The sequence below is a fragment of the Colobus angolensis genome, unplaced genomic scaffold, assembly GCF_000951035.1.
Source record: "Colobus angolensis palliatus isolate OR3802 unplaced genomic scaffold, Cang.pa_1.0 Scaffold245, whole genome shotgun sequence".
Lineage (NCBI taxonomy): Eukaryota > Metazoa > Chordata > Mammalia > Primates > Cercopithecidae > Colobus > Colobus angolensis.
Genome location: NW_012115655.1, coordinates 223,469 through 239,734, shown reverse-complemented (window position 1 = coordinate 239,734; position 16,266 = coordinate 223,469).

Sequence of the window (16,266 nt, the reverse complement as noted above, 5' to 3'; positions counted from 1 at the left end):
CATTCATAACCCAGATACGTGAAAAGTGTCAATTTTTTTAAATTAATAGCAGGTAGAGGGTTTAAGTCTGTCAAATTAATTCCTCTTCTCTATACGCAAAGATCTCAATCTACTGCCCTTCGAAACAATACACGTTGGAGTTAGAGAGAGAACCTCTAAGGGAAAGAACCCTGTGGATATTCAGGAAATACTTTTGTCCAGTAGTTACAGAGCTGGTGAGTCCCTTCCTCCTGTCTCTCATGCCCAGAAAGTGCTCCAGCGCCCCCAGCTCAGTTTTCACTTAAGTCCTTCCTCATGGCTGTTTAGCAGAGTGTAATTTAGACCAATTACTTTGCTGATGCCGATTCTCCTCCCTTCTCACCCTCCTCTAAATTCCCACTGTACCCCTACTCCTTCCCCATTTACATTTTTCAGATGAAACGATAGACAGAATGTGAAAGTGAGCCTAGCTCATTTGGCCTGGAGGCTACAACAGGTTGACACAACCAGAGGAGCAAGGCCCACTTGACAGGACTAAGGGAAACACGTGGATGCTGACAGGTGGGCAGGGCAGCAGGTCTCCAGTGTGGTGATCCAGGGACACCATATCCTAGCAACTGAGCAGGGTGTCAAGAAGCAGTAAGGGGAACATCTTGTCATTTGACATTTAAAAATAAAAACCTGTTCTACATTTTTCAGAGAAAATTCCTATTTGAAGGATACCTTGAAAAACAATTAGTTATGCATTGTATCACTTTTTAAGTACTTAAAATTTGTGACATACCTAATAGAAAAAATAAAGATTTAGAGAATAGACTATTAATATTGTAAAGAAGTAATCCAGTAAAAATAACATTATTTCAGTAATATACACATTATCATTATTTTATCTTGAGCTACCTTACTCCAATATAAATTCTAGTATTCATACAGAATAGTCATCATATTTAATAATCATAATAGTTTGATTTATATTTTTTATACTATTTTTAGGGCACTTTCCCTTAATGCATGCTTATTAAGTGTTTTGGAATTTACTATTAGGCATATCCTTAATGCTTTACATGAGTTATTCCATTGGATTTTTTTTACAACTTTGAGAGACAGACATCATCATTTCCATTTCACAGAAGGGAAAACGGAGGTGCAGGTTACTTTCTCAAGATCACTATGTCAGTAACTGGCAGACCTAGAGCTCCCTTATTCTGTTCCTGTGCACTTTTGTACTAATGACCATTATTACTAAGTCACACTGAGTGGGATTAGAACATTTTAAAATACAATTTATCAAGAACATCTACAATCTTCTCTTGTCATAAAAAAATAAGGTGCTGCAGTTCTTTTTATACATATTCCATACTTGCCAAGCCCCCACCAACGGCTGCCACACATTTGTGCTGGATAGACCACCTGATTTTCCTCATGATAGTCTTGTTTCGCATGTGACATTATTCAGTATGATTCATTGATCCACGGCATTGCCTGAAGAGTGAACTAATTGTAGATATTTGTGTCTGCTTCTCTCTGTCCCAGAGTAGATGTGGCCCCAGCTAAGGTTAAAGCCCAGAGCTTTGCTCTGAAAGTCCAGGGGAAAGAGAGGTTTATTTCGGGATTTTGGCAGTGGGAAGGCTTCTTGGAGCAAGTGGGATTTGAATTGGCATTTGAAGTCTAGAAAATACAGTTTGTAAATAAGAAAACACACTCCTGACCTTTACAAGTGAAGACCAACTATCAATTGTTTTATTTAAATATTATTTTATTTAAAGATTTAAATATTATTTGATTTAAAGATGAGACTATGTGTGATGAAATAATCTGTACAACTCACTCACAACTGAAGTTTAGCCATGTGCAAACCTGTATATCTACCCCTGAACTGAAAATAAAAGTTAAAAAAAAAAAAGATGAGGCTATAAAATTCATTATTTATATTTTGTTTTGGTTTGGTTTGGTTTGGTTTGAGACAGGGTCTCACTTTCACCCAGGGTGAAATGCAGTAGTGCAATCTCAACTCACTGCAACCTCCACCTCCCCCGCTCAAGAGATCCTCCCATCTCAGCCTCCTGAGTATCTGGGACCACAGGTGTGCACTACTATGGCTACTTTTTGTATTTTTTGTAGAGACAGGGTTTTGCCATGTTGCCCAGACTGGTCTTGAGCTCCTGGACTCAAGCAATCTGCCCACCTCGGCCTCCCAAAGTGCTGGGATTACAAGCATGAGCCACCAATTTATATTTTTCAGCGAATTTGTACTTCCTAAGCCTCTTTTTAAAGCACAACATAGTCTGAGCTGATCCAAAATTGAGGCATAGGAATCAAATGCTGATGTGATGACCATCAATCTGACCCAGAAATCTGAGGACCACAAAGCGTCCCTACCGCTTTTCTCTTACTGTGCCAATCTTTAATCATCTTCCTCAACCATGGTAGACACAACCTCTCAGGATTTCACGCCACGGACATTTTATCTTGCTTCTTAGAACCAGTCTTCGAATTGCCACCAGCATTGCCTTCCTTTGAATTATGTCACAATTCTTCCTCCAAAACTCCTTGTGTTCCTATCACTCATGAAATAAAATTTCTGTTTGTGCAGTGGGTCTACTCTTTAAATTAGCCTCAAAGTACCTTCACACGGCACTGTTCACCACTCCTGTAACACACCTCCAGTCATTCCACCAAGCACATCCTTTGCACAAACCAACAGGCTCTCATAGCCAGCAATTCTCCTACTCATCCTGTTTGAATAAAATAACCTTGTTCTTTCTAAATCATAAGATTAAAATCACGAACTAAGGAGAGTCTACTAAAATGAGAATTGCTTTAATTCTCTCCCAAGACATGCTGTTCTTCAACAGTCTCCTTACATCCTTTCCCACCTTCCAAGACCTCCAATAACAATCACTTCTTACTATCTGATATCAGAGTGTGGCTGTGAAGTTTTATGTATCTTCTTGTTTTATTCTGTCTTGTATGATGGGGAGTTGTTTACTTATCTCTCCTTAAATTAATGGGTGCCTTAAAGGCAGGGATCATTTATTATTCAGTTTTCCATATCCAGAGTTGTACTTTAACTCTGTATTTTAGCTTTAAAGACTAAGAATTTTATGCTTTTGAATTAATAAATACAGAAGTCTTAATTTAACAACAGGAAAATGACAGCTAGATAAATAGCATAACACCCACAAAGCAAATAACCAATAAACGTTTGTTGATTGAAATGTTGACTGAAATACGTTGCCATTTACAGAATGAATTGTCAAAAGAGAACATTCTTTATTCTTTTCCAGTTCTACTACAGCCTAAGATAGAGGCGACTAAAGAAAACTGTTGATTAGGGCATCTTCCTTCTTTCTTTAATATTTTTTCATTGCCAACTCTAAGCTCATAAAACAATGGTTTCTTATCTTCTAGAAAGTGGCATTGCTTTTGCATAGACAGTTTTTTTTTTTAATTGTTAAACAAACACACGTCATTAAGTCAAGTTCACACTGAGAAATTGAGAAGTTTAAGTTCCGGCGACCCAACTCTTTGAGCTTTTAGAAGATTGTATAGTTCAATGTATTCATGTGAGTCCTCTACAGGTGATTGCAGATGATAATGGATAATAACTTACATTTATGAACACTTTACTGTTTATAAGAAGTTTTCATATGCAGTATTCTTTGGCCCTCACAGAAAATTTGTTGAGTAGATTTTGACCTCATTTTTCAGGTAAAGAAACACATTAGTTTAAATGTCTTGCCAAAAGTCATGTACCTAGAATGAAGCAGGATGAAGTTGAACCCAAATCTTTTGACTCCTAATCCAGTGCTCCCCAAAACCTCATGCAGAAATAGAGCAAGGACTGTGCCCTGGCCTCTTGAAAAGAGAAAACCAGGGGTTGTACAACCACTCTGATTGATAATAGAATAAAACTCAGGAGATGATACTGCCTCCCCTTGTAGGGATTTGGGAGATGACGGTGACAATCTTGAGCATTGAAGTGGACCATGCAGGAGGCAAGAAGCACCAGAGCAAGAAATCAAGAGAGATGCATCCAAGAGGCCAGGACAAATCTGGTATCTCCAAGAAAGTGATTAGAAACAAAATAAAAAATAAAGCCAAGACCTAATTCTAAAATGTTCTGTACCTGGAGGGAAGCTTGGTCTCTACCCAATCCCAAGCAAGGTGTGATTGGACCAAAAAAATGGTCTCACTGTTTCCAGCACCTTGCACAGTGCCTGACACTGGAGGCACAGAAACACCCTATAAGTGTAGGACTGAACTAATGTAATTGAAATGAATACAGGTATGCTTTGCCTGGGGAGGCCTAAATGTTTTGCTCATTTCATGTTAAAAAGGCCAAAACAGAAACATGCAAATAAAATTTGTAAATCACAGGTAACATGGTTAATGTAAACATGTTCACTGAATCTTGAAAACAGTAGAACAAGAAGGAATCTTGGAAGTTTAGTGAGAGGAATACAGACTCTGCAAAATATGTCCTCTCTGTGTCACTTCAGCTGTTACTAATGTAAGATGAAAGTGATCAATTATATGGTGAAATCATTCCTAAGATAAACTGGGCTCATTCCAATCTTTCAAATGTATTTACTACTTCATCCAGCAAGTATTTATTGAGTGTATACTGTGCCAAACCTGTACAAATACTAGCACTGACATAGCGAACAAAAATTATAATTGCAAGTCTCTCAGTACTTGCAGCCTGGTTGACATGTGTGAATATGATGGGCTCACCGATATGTCCTTTGTGCCCTGGACAGATCTTGCATCTGATGTTCAGTTGCAGCTTCTATTTGTTTTTCTCTTCCCTCTTCTGCTAATTTGGAGTTAAAAAGTGGGGAACTGTTGAAGTTGAATTTGGAGTTTTAACACTCAAACATGCAATTATCAACTATTCACAGTAGCACAGAAAAAGATCACACATTACCTGAGATCCCTTTAAGATGCAGCCGTGGAAGTATATATTAAATGTGGTGAACTGCTCTTTTTCAAGCTCTCTAATACAATTTGTATTTTAAATATGTTTTTTAAGCAGGTACTACAGTAGGAAATGTGGTACAACAATGAAGAGTATCTATCTCCTTAATTGCACATTTATTATTTACAAAGTACTGTCTCAAGTGCTTTATGTTCATTATTGCTGTTAATCTTCAATATAACCCAACAAGATAGTTTTCATTATTATCCCAGTCTTGATGATGTGGAAACTGAAGCTCAAGGTGGTTCTTTAACCCAAGGTTAAACTTACCCCAGGTAAGGTAAGTATGTCAATGCTGAAGTCAGCATTTCAAACTGGTTTTGTCTGATTCCAGAGTCCATGTTCTCAAATAAACGCAATATTGTCTCTAAGTCCCTGCCTTCAGTGCTTTTAGTCTTCTGGGAAAGAAAGAAAAATTAAATGCCATTTTTGGATTAGTGATAACTGCTGTAAGAGGAGCAGGCACTAGGTTAATAATGGGACACATGGAAAACCACTAAAGTCAATTTTGAGAGTCATAGGAGGCAACATCTAAGCTAAGTCCTGAAGGATATACAGGCATTAACCTAGTGCAATGGGAAGAAGGACAATCCAGGAAGAAGAGAAAGTATGTGCAAAGGTCCAGAGGCAGGTCTGCGAAACTGCAAGCACAGGGGCCGTGATCATCTGCAACCATCCAGCCACCATGTAGCATAAGTTGTAAAACGCTTTCATCCAAATGACCTCACCTCTGCTGGGATGTGGAATGAGGGCACATGAAGACTCTGGTCATGCTTGTAAAATTGGATTCAATGTTGGTAGGAAACCCTATTCCCTACACTGAATCACTGCACAAGCCTGGAATTCTGGTCACCCTAGGGCGGGGCAGTCTTGGAAGAGGGCACGTTAGCACATGGTCAGTGTGGGCTCAGCTGTGGTCATTCTTCTGTCTGTAACTGCCTGACAGGTGGTGATTGGCTGTTCTGTCTTTGTCACCAGATGTTGCTGAAATTCTCAGACTTTGGTTCTGCATCAAAAGCCTACATTTTAATGAAGGGGAACAGATTGAGTAACCAAAAAGAGCCAGTTCTGTCCTGGCAGGCCAAAGGGTGCACAAATACAGAGTAGGAAGGCAAAGGCATGGGATTTGAGGCAAAACTATGAAGGAGATGAAGTCAGATCTTTACAGTCTACCATAAACATCTTTCTTGTGGCACTTTCCCTGGGGCCATTGTTTCTGGACCTTCATTAGTTTCAAAGTAATGTGGACTCAGTGTCATTGAGCAGAATAGTTTCATGCATTCATTACTTTATCTTACAGGGAGAAATAAAAAGCCTTCAGAAACACACAGACCTGGATTCAAGCCTTAGCCCTAGGACTTACTAGCTGTGTGGCCTTGGGCAAATTGCTTATCCTTATCTTTACAATAAGGATAATAATGTAGATTTTGAATGACCAGCGAGGGGATTAGAATGTAATGTATGTAAAGCACCCAGTCTGGCCCTCTATAGGCATTCAATAAATGGTAATTATTATTATGGTTATATTGATATTTAAAGGATAATTTTTCCATGTCTTAACTCAAATTTGACTAATAGTGGCAGTTGGGGGCTGCTGGAGATAGTAATTTTTGATTATTGACTATTTTCTAAATCAAACAATAGTTTAAATTCACCAAAGACTCTTGTCCTTTAAAGGAATTCTATAGTTAAATTTCAATATTTCTGAGCCAAGAAATTTAGACACGCTATCTGATTGGCATTAATAAATTTGTGAGAAAAAGAGAAAAAAAAATTGAAATTGGGACCCCCAGGAAAAATTTAATATATATGGCTTCCATACCTATATCCACAATTTTCAGGAAAAGAGCCCCTGGTAATTAATGATCTTTTGTAATACCTTGAAACTTTATTGTCCCTGATTAACTAGGTACTCTAGTACTCCAGGGCTAAAAACTAAACTCACCAATTGGTAGAAAAGAGGGCATGCTTTTACTCCCTTAAAACTGAATAAACCAGATATTTGTGCTTGATTTATTCAGTTATGTATCAGTGCTGAGGCAGGACATTCAAGAGAGGCACAATAATGGAAAGAGCTCTGGGCTAAGAATCAGAAGACTTGAGTTTTCATTGTGACTCAGTCCCCGCTAGTTATAAGAATATGGCACAAAAGAGTAAAACAGAAAGTTATCACACTGTCATTTGAATGGAATAAAGCAGTGGGAGTCAGCAAGGGTCTAACCACTTAGAAACGAAATGTGATGTACCCTGCATCTGCATTTATTTATGGTTACAAATTAAGCAACACTGGAAGTTTAGTGAAAGCTTTTAGGCTTATCCATAAAACTCAATAATTATTCAGCACTTCATTTACTTATATGTTTAAGAGAAATAAAAGCTATAGAGCTTTGATTCTCAAATGTCATGTGTAATATTAATTAAACTATTTTCTTTTAATAAATGTATTTGTGATATAGTAAATATTATGAGAGAGGTACTATCTTGACATCCTAAATTTAGAACCCTAGATATTACCAGAAGATTTAACAGCCACCAACAAGAATATACCTTTCAATCAGTGTTGAAGGAATCTTGCTCAATTACGTGGTTCTAAATACAAAAGCACACTTTGCACTAAAAAGAAATTTTTTAAGGGACATAGAAGTATTTCTTTACTTAAATGAGTTTAAAGGCTTCATTTGAAGAAATAGAAATCACTTACCTTATTTTAAACCATCCATGTTTCCCCGAATGGTGTTTACTAAGTCTGAAAGGCACTTATTTAAAATAAGTAGAGTAACTTGTACATTGATTAAACTGTCTATCTCTTAGGTAGATCATAGAACTGCAATTTAGCATATAGAGTTGAAGAGAGCATCAATTAAAGATATAGATAGGCTGAGTCAGGTGCTCATCAGAGGAGATGGGATTAAAGATAGATTAAAAAAAAAAAGTAAACCCCGAAGTATGCAAAACCTAAATGCAATAATATAATGAAAGCACAAAATCAAACCAATTGAGATAAAAATGAAGCACTTACCAAGCATGATCACCTGAAAAGCGTGGCAAATTCCTGCGAATTGCAGGAATTCATGTTGCAAAGTACTCAGCAATACTTCTGTGCAATTCTATAGAAAGGCCCAAAAATCCTGCAATATCTTGCAAAGTGCTCCACAGGTATCCAATACTTTTGAACTGATGTCATTCTGTGTTCCTCAGTGGGTCCAAATCACGTAACCACTGGTCTTCAAGTGATGAAAAGGTAAGCCCTGGAGAAATGGAGGACTGGTTTTCAGTTTTGAGGATGGGTAGAGATCAAAAATCGACTACTCAGAGATACCCTAGATACCAAAAAATACAAAATTAGAAAATGCTCTTTTGATTATTTTAGAAAAGTATTTGCTTCGAAAAAGGACAGAATCCCCCAACCTCCCAACCCATATTTTAATAACCCAACAATGGAAGAGAAATATTTGACAGAGGGTGTATTGGATGTTGATGATCTCCAACTGCTTCCAAATCTGCATAAATAAAACTCCAACAAATCCCTACACAATGAACCTACTGAATGGGGCTCTATTTATCTGCCGCTGAAGGATAAAGGGCCAAGCCAATCCTATTGACAGTTAAGTCTGTAGCTTCCAACATATCACTGAGGTCACTAACCCACCACTACAGTACAGGCTGACATAAGCAGCTGATGTGCTAAACAAAAAGTAGGGCTCAAATCAATTCACTACTAAAATCCAATTTAGGAAGCTCTCAGTTTGCACAGTTTTGGTTGATCAAATTCAGAGATGGGATTAGATTCATATTTCAGTAATGAAGATCAGGGTTGGGAACTGATATATTGAAAGGTGTATTTTTCCATTTCTTCTCTGCATAAAATATTCATGGATGCCATGTTCTACAGTGTACTCTGACAGTGTAACAGCTGCCAAAATCCTGGTACCTGAGGCCACTTTTACATCAATAAATTATCGAAGGTTACATCTGTAGCAAGATAGCTTTATTTGGCTACGCAAATAATACCAAGGTACACAACACAGTTATCCCAGCTTTTGTTCCCTTGAGAGTGGACTATTGTTACACTCTGTGCTGCAAAGCATGCTGGGAAGCTCTAACCAAGATGTAAGGAGGAAAAATACTTGTCTCTGTGCTCTCATAGAAACAGTACAATATAGCAGCAAGGTCATAATTTGGACTCAGCCATCATAAGCTGTGTGACTCAAAGAGGTGGTCACTTTCATACAAACTCAGTTTGTCCATAGTTTAAAAAGGAATGTTCCTCTACCTCCCTGCAGGACTGCTGAGTTCAATAAATAGACAATATCTCTAGATGGGCTGCCACATAATGGACAGTCAGCTAATGTTATTTAAGGTGCTGCCTTCTCAGAACATATCATATAGTTCTGAAACACCGAGTATTGCATCCATCATAAGAAAAGTCTTAGAGAGTTTCTCTCTTGCTTTAAGAAAATGGACTAAGTGTAGAAATACAATTTTCTGAAGGCGTTGGTTTCACAAATGAAATATTAATTCATTTGCCATTCTCACTGTCTTTCTTCTATTATCTGTTAGAACTCTGAGTATCTCCTTCCTCCTGCCCAGAGGAAATTCCTGAATTTATGGGGGCACCTCCCCAATAAAGCTGCTAACCATGTAGTCCAAATAGGTGTTAAAGACTTTGTATTTTTAAAGCACTTTTAAAAACCTATCACTTAGCTTTTTTTTCAGCTATAAAATTATAGATGAGACCAAGTGGGCAACCTCATACCAAAAGCCACAGAAGGATCTGGTATATGACACAGGATTTACACTTGGCTTTGAGGCTCAAGGTCTGTTGAATAGTCATCCTGCTGATACATGCTTAAGTTAAGTGTAAGAAGCATGCTAGGTTGCAAAAAGAACGTTAAAACAAGGTCCTAATTGCTCAAACTGAGGCAGAACCTCATATGCTCCCCAAAACACATGGCTGTGAGCCTCCTTGCCAGGTAAATACCCTTGCAAGGTATTTCTGGATTCATTCTTCTGGATCTTTCAGATGCTTTTCTTTTAATCAACTTAAAAAAATCAATAGCTAAATGTATTCGTTTTGAGAGTTGCCAGATATGATTCTAGTCTCTTTATAGACATTATGTCTAATCCTTACAAATTAGATATTTCTTTTTTTTCTTTTTTGCCAGTTGACAAAAAATATCAACTCCTATATACCAAATCTCACCCAGAGTAATATCCTTTGTGGAGTTTTTTCTCTACAAATCTTTTGCTAGCTCCTTGAGTCCATGCATTGCAGATAAGGTGGTGTGGTTTTTACACTGGGTGATATTAATTGATCTAGACTTAAAAAAATAGCACTGTCTTTTTTTTATCACTAACACAATATTTGCAAATAACTATGGAATAGAGAGAATGTGTTTTTCTCTTGTTAAAGCCTATGATTTTAAGAAAACTAACAAAAGGGAGAAAGAAGTTTTAAAACTCATTTAGAGGGACTTTTTATTTCAGAATTCGATATGTAAGACTGGGGGGAGATAGTGAGTTTTGGTGTAATTTGTGTCATCAAAGCAACTGTATTAGAGCAGGAGATACAGTATCAATGGATAATGAGAAAAGAAACTGAAACTTGTATAAATGTGTATTTCTTAAAAGCTTTTGCTACCTATTATTTTCTAGCCTATAGGCAAAATGTAGACACATATAATGGATCCGCTTGTATTGATAGTAACACATCATGTAATTTAAAAGGCTAAGTCCACCTTACAGGTTTGCCTCATGTCATGATTAATCATTTTGAAATTTGGCCTTTTAAGGGATTGTTGAAAGACTGTCAATCATTGACACAAATTAGGTATTTCTAAATTCAGTTTATAAATGTCGAAATTGAGGCTCAGAGAGGTTAAGTGACTTGTTCATGTCTGCAAAACTAAGGAAAATAAATCCAGTTCAGTGCGGCTTCAAAATCTGCTTTTTCCACTTCAACACACTATCTACTTGCATCAGTTAGTTGATATGGAAGCATAATAAGTCAAAGGATCCTCAACCTTACTTCCTTACCTACTAATACTCTTTGTCAAGTCCATTGCTCTGACCCCACCCAATAGAGTAAAGAGGAGGAAGTAGCAAAGGAGTTTGACCTTTGAAAATTATCTTCTCTGTATCCAAGAGACAAAGCATGCCAAATGAACCTCCCAGATTTCTGTAGCTGGGCCCTGAGTCAGGCAGCACATATTTTTCCCCAACTAATATTTCAAGGAGGATCCCACTACAGGAATCTGGGTTGTAGCACAGTGTATAGGGACCACCATAGATTGTCCCCAAATCTGAATTTGGATCACAGAGCATCATTGGCTCCTTTCTCTGCCTGGCACAGATAGTGCCACTTAAGACTGGGGTCTACAATGACTCTGAGCAATGACGTAAGCCCTGAGGAATCAAAGTGAAGGGATGAAAGCCACCATTTTTCTTTTCTTCTTCTTTGTTTTTTTTTTTTTTGAGACAGAGTTTCACTCTTGTTGCCCAAGCTGGAGTGCAATGGCATGATCTCAGCACACTGCAACCTCCACCTCCCAGGTTCAAACAATTCTCCTGCCTCAGCCTCCCGAGTAGCTGGGATCACAGGCATGCGCCACCACACCTGGCTAATTTTGTATTTTTAGTAGAGACGGGATTTCTCCATGTTGGTCAGGCTGGTCTCGAACTCCCAACCTCAGGTGATCCACCCACCTCGGCCTCCCAAAGTGCTGGGATTACAGGCATGAGCCACTGCTCCCAGCAAAAGCCACCAATTTTCAGGAGCCAAGCATTTTATTTGTCTAGAAGATAGCATCTTGGAAATCTTAGAGCCTCAGGCCCTCCATCCCAGGGTTATACACTGTGTGTTGTTCTGTCCTAAAGGAAAGGCCAAGCTCTGACTCAATTTTTTTTAGTACAGCATTGTGGTTTCCATCATGCCTCCCACTCAGTTACCACCTAGGTCAAATGCCTGCACCTCAGGAGTTTGGAAAACACATCCCGAGGCAGTGTGGCCTCGAGCAAACAAAGACAGCCTCCACGGTAGCACATCTCCTCTTTCAACTTGTCTAATATTTGACTTATGTGGAAATGGCTGTTCATAGGCTAGGTTCATTAGTGAAAAATGTTTCAACAGTTCCATTTAACAACCTGGAATGTTCTTTGGAGAAGGCCAAATTAGTGTGATTTTTACCTTAAGAAGCTTAGAAACATAGCTGCTGCTAACTCAATAATTACATTGTACTGCCAGCAACAATTCAATATTTTTTTCTCGCCTGAGGGTTACAACACATTTGCACCATGGGGAAGCTTTTTCTCTTTACATCTCAAAACTGTACCACAAACTCTTCCTTTATTCATAACAGCGAGATCTCCAGCTGAGATAGGCACTTTTGTATTGCTCTAGATGACAGTTTTCTGTGTTCTTTCCAAGCACAGGGGGTTTAATAAACATATCTGGCAGGCCTTCCATAGCTGGAGGGCCCAGGATGACACTGTGTGCAAACAATATGCTCGCGCTGGAGGGAAACAAGTTTATTCAATTATTCAATTAATAGATTACAGTCAAGATACTTGTTATCCTACGATGAAAAATGGGGCAAGAACTCCGAGAATTAGGATAGGTCCCAGGATTAGTAACAGCAGGCAATATGGCATATACAGATCATGGGGGTTTGGCCAAGTGCATGAAAACCTGCCCCCAAACCATTCAAACACACACACGAATATGCACACACAGAATACACACACATGAATACACACACACAAATACACATACACACGAATACACACACATGAATACACATACACAGAATACACATACACGAATACACATACACACGAATACTGAATACACACACACGAAATACACACACACGAATACACACACACAAATACACATACACACGAATACACACACATGAATACACATACACAGAATACACACACACAAATACACGTACACACGAATACACACACATGAATACACACACACGAAATACACACACACGAATACACACACAAAAATATACATACACACGAATACACACACATGAATACACATACACAGAATACACACACACGAATACACATACACACGAATACACACACACGAATACACACACATGAATACACACACAGAGAATGCATACGCGAATACACATACACAGAATACACACAAAAATACACATACACACGAATACGCACACATGAATACACATACACACAGAATACACACAGAGAGAATACACACGAATACACATATGAATACACATACACGAATACACACACACAGAATACACACATGATTTTACACACTTGAATACACATACACAAATACACACACACAGAATACATACACGATCACACACGAATACACACACATGAATACACATACACAGAATACACACACACGAATACACATACATAGAATACACACACAAGAATACACATACATAGAATACACACACACGAATACAAACACACGAATACACATACACAGAATACAAACACACGAATACACATACACAAATACACACACAGAATACACACACACACAAATATACACACACAAATAAACATACACAGAATACACACACACACGAATACACACACATGAATACACATACACACACTTGTGTACTATGAGAAAGGCGGGACCACATTCCCAAAACCACATATTATAAGGGCCTTAAATACTCATTAAATACTTTGTATTTTAGCTCTGAGTCTGGAGCTCGACGTGGGTGGAGGGTGAGGAAGGAGATTGGTGGCAGAAGGAGCAGCTCGATGAGAATTCCCAAATAAGAGTTTTCACAGAGTTTTCTCTGTGAAAACTAAAGTACTTTGGTAGAGTTTCATGAGTAGCTGCCTTTCTGCTCCAGGGCTGGACTTTCCCTCAATGCAGACTATCTTAGAATGTTCTCTGTGCCAGAACTTTTCACTTGAGCAATTCTTGGTTTCTGAGTGAAGTTTATCACGTTTGTATAGATATTTAAGATCTCCTGAACAAGAAATGAGCCACCACACTTAAATGTGGGATTTAGGGGTGGGAGGGGCAGGGAGGGTACTTTTCTTTCTGTGGGATGTTGGCATATTTTTCAAATTCCAGTGAGGAGATGTTAATACAAAATCATCCAGAGAAGAGTGGAAGGAGATAAGGCTAGAAAGTTACCTTGGGAAAAAACTGGGAAGGATACCATGTGCTTAATGAAGAAATTCTGATTCTATGCTATGAGCAATGAGGAGCCACTGCAGATTTTTTTATGCTGAAGAATCACCCCCTTTTTCTTGTCCTACTCCAGCTGGACTGTTTTAAATTCCTGGATTTTACTGAGAAGTGTCGGAAGTAAAGATCGAGACCCACTTCAAATGTGCTGAAAGTACTCTTTATGAAATAGGTGATGTGGTTAGCATTCTAGGAGGCATAGAAGTAGCCCACTTGCAGTACTGAACAGTGGGGGAGCTATTATTTTAAAATTCTTCCAATCTTTGAAAATACATACCCCTTACTAACGGGGGCCTCCTGGTGGCCAGCCCACTTTAGGGCTCAAGGTAATGTTTAGGGGATTTTGCGTGTGTGTGTTGGGGGTATGCGGGAGTAAAGGAGACCACTGAGGAGATCATCTCCATGTTACTGAATGGAAAATGAAGCCAATGAAAATGTTGAAAAGTTACCCAAAGTGACGAAGGGATAAGACAGGAACTAAATTTCCACATAATGGAATCTTTTGATTATTTGAGGAGAGATTTGGAAAAACCTCAGGCATCTTTAGTCCTTTCCTCTCTGAGCTTTAGCCAGATGGGAGGGTAGACAAACAATTCCTCCGGCAAGCAAGTGGGCATAGGAAGTCAAGCAGATGGCTTATTTTAGTTACCAAGGAAGCCAGCCAAGGCAAGAGCCTGAAGTTGAAAATGAAACCCCCCCATTCTCAAGGGCAGAATGTTCCTAAGTTCATGGTTGTCTCCCAACAAATGAGTCAAGATGGCTTTTTATGTGTCTGTCAGTTGTGACCTTGCCCTGGCTCTCCCAGTTGGAGTCACTAATGTTCTATATAACAGGATCAACCAGTCCACATCCAACCCCCTGTCCAGTTCCTGGGCCAACCCAGAGCAAGGCAAGCCTTGGCCTGCCCAGAGGTTGGCTCTAATTTAGAGGGTGAGGGCACCTTGTCTCAGGGCTGAAAGCAAATGCTGCAGGCACCTTTTCCAAGAGTGTCAGACACTGCTTTAAACTAAGTTCATGTATGCAAGGACAAGGATTATTTTGAATGTGCATATGTATGAGGGACTAAGACCAAAAAGGCAGTTTTAATAAGTTATGAAAAGATGGAGGAGAAATAGATATGCAGAGCTAGAGCTCTAAGGCATGCAGAAACAGGGAGAATAAAACGGTAAGTGAGAGAGCAGTTTGGTGCATTCCTGAGTCAGGAGCTACTGCGTATTACCTTGACTTCAGGCCAAGGTTGCCAGGTGGTCAACTGCTTTCAAAGGGACATAGGCAGAAGGGAGAGAATAGGGCCCAAGTGACCAGCTGGTGGGATCTGAAATTAGTCTTATTACTACAGATCTACTGTTGGTTTACCTCCCAAAAGCCTGGATACACATCTGGCTTCTGAGTTCTAGCCTTTTCTGGTCTTTATCACCTTGGCCAAGCCTTCGCTTCTATTCTCTTAGAAATGGAACTCTGTACTGGATCTCAGAGCCCTTGGCTGGAACCCAGATGATTCTCCTCCTAAATCTTCCAGGGCTTCTCCCTAAAGACTCTGATGCTTGGGTCTTCTCTTAATGGTATCTTACTTCAAGTGGGCTGATTTTCTGAATACATGGTATCACTCAACTGATTTTGTGTGACAACTGTCTTTAAGACTTTAATTTCTGATTTCCACCCACCAGATTAAATATGCTGGCATATTGGCTCCTAGTCAATATGCTGACAATATGGTGACTTTGTGCACAACTATCTATTGAACAAACGGACGTTCCTGTAAGAGCAAGTCTTAAAGCCCATTCGCTTTCTTAGTTTTGTTTGTTTGTTTGTCGGTTGGTTTTTTTTCCCACTGCTGCTAGCTTTGCTACTTCTCTCTTTTATACAGAGTAGTTAAAGTCGCAGCACTCGGCCGGGCACGGTGGCTCATGCCTGTAATCCCAGTACTTTGGGAGGCCGAGAGGGTCGGATCATGAGGTCAGGAGATCGAGACCATCCTGGCTAACATGGTGAAACCCCATCTCTACTAAAAATGCAAAAAATTAGCTGGGCATGGTGGTGCGTGCCTGTAGTCCCAGCTACTCGGGAGGCTGAGGCAGGAGAATGG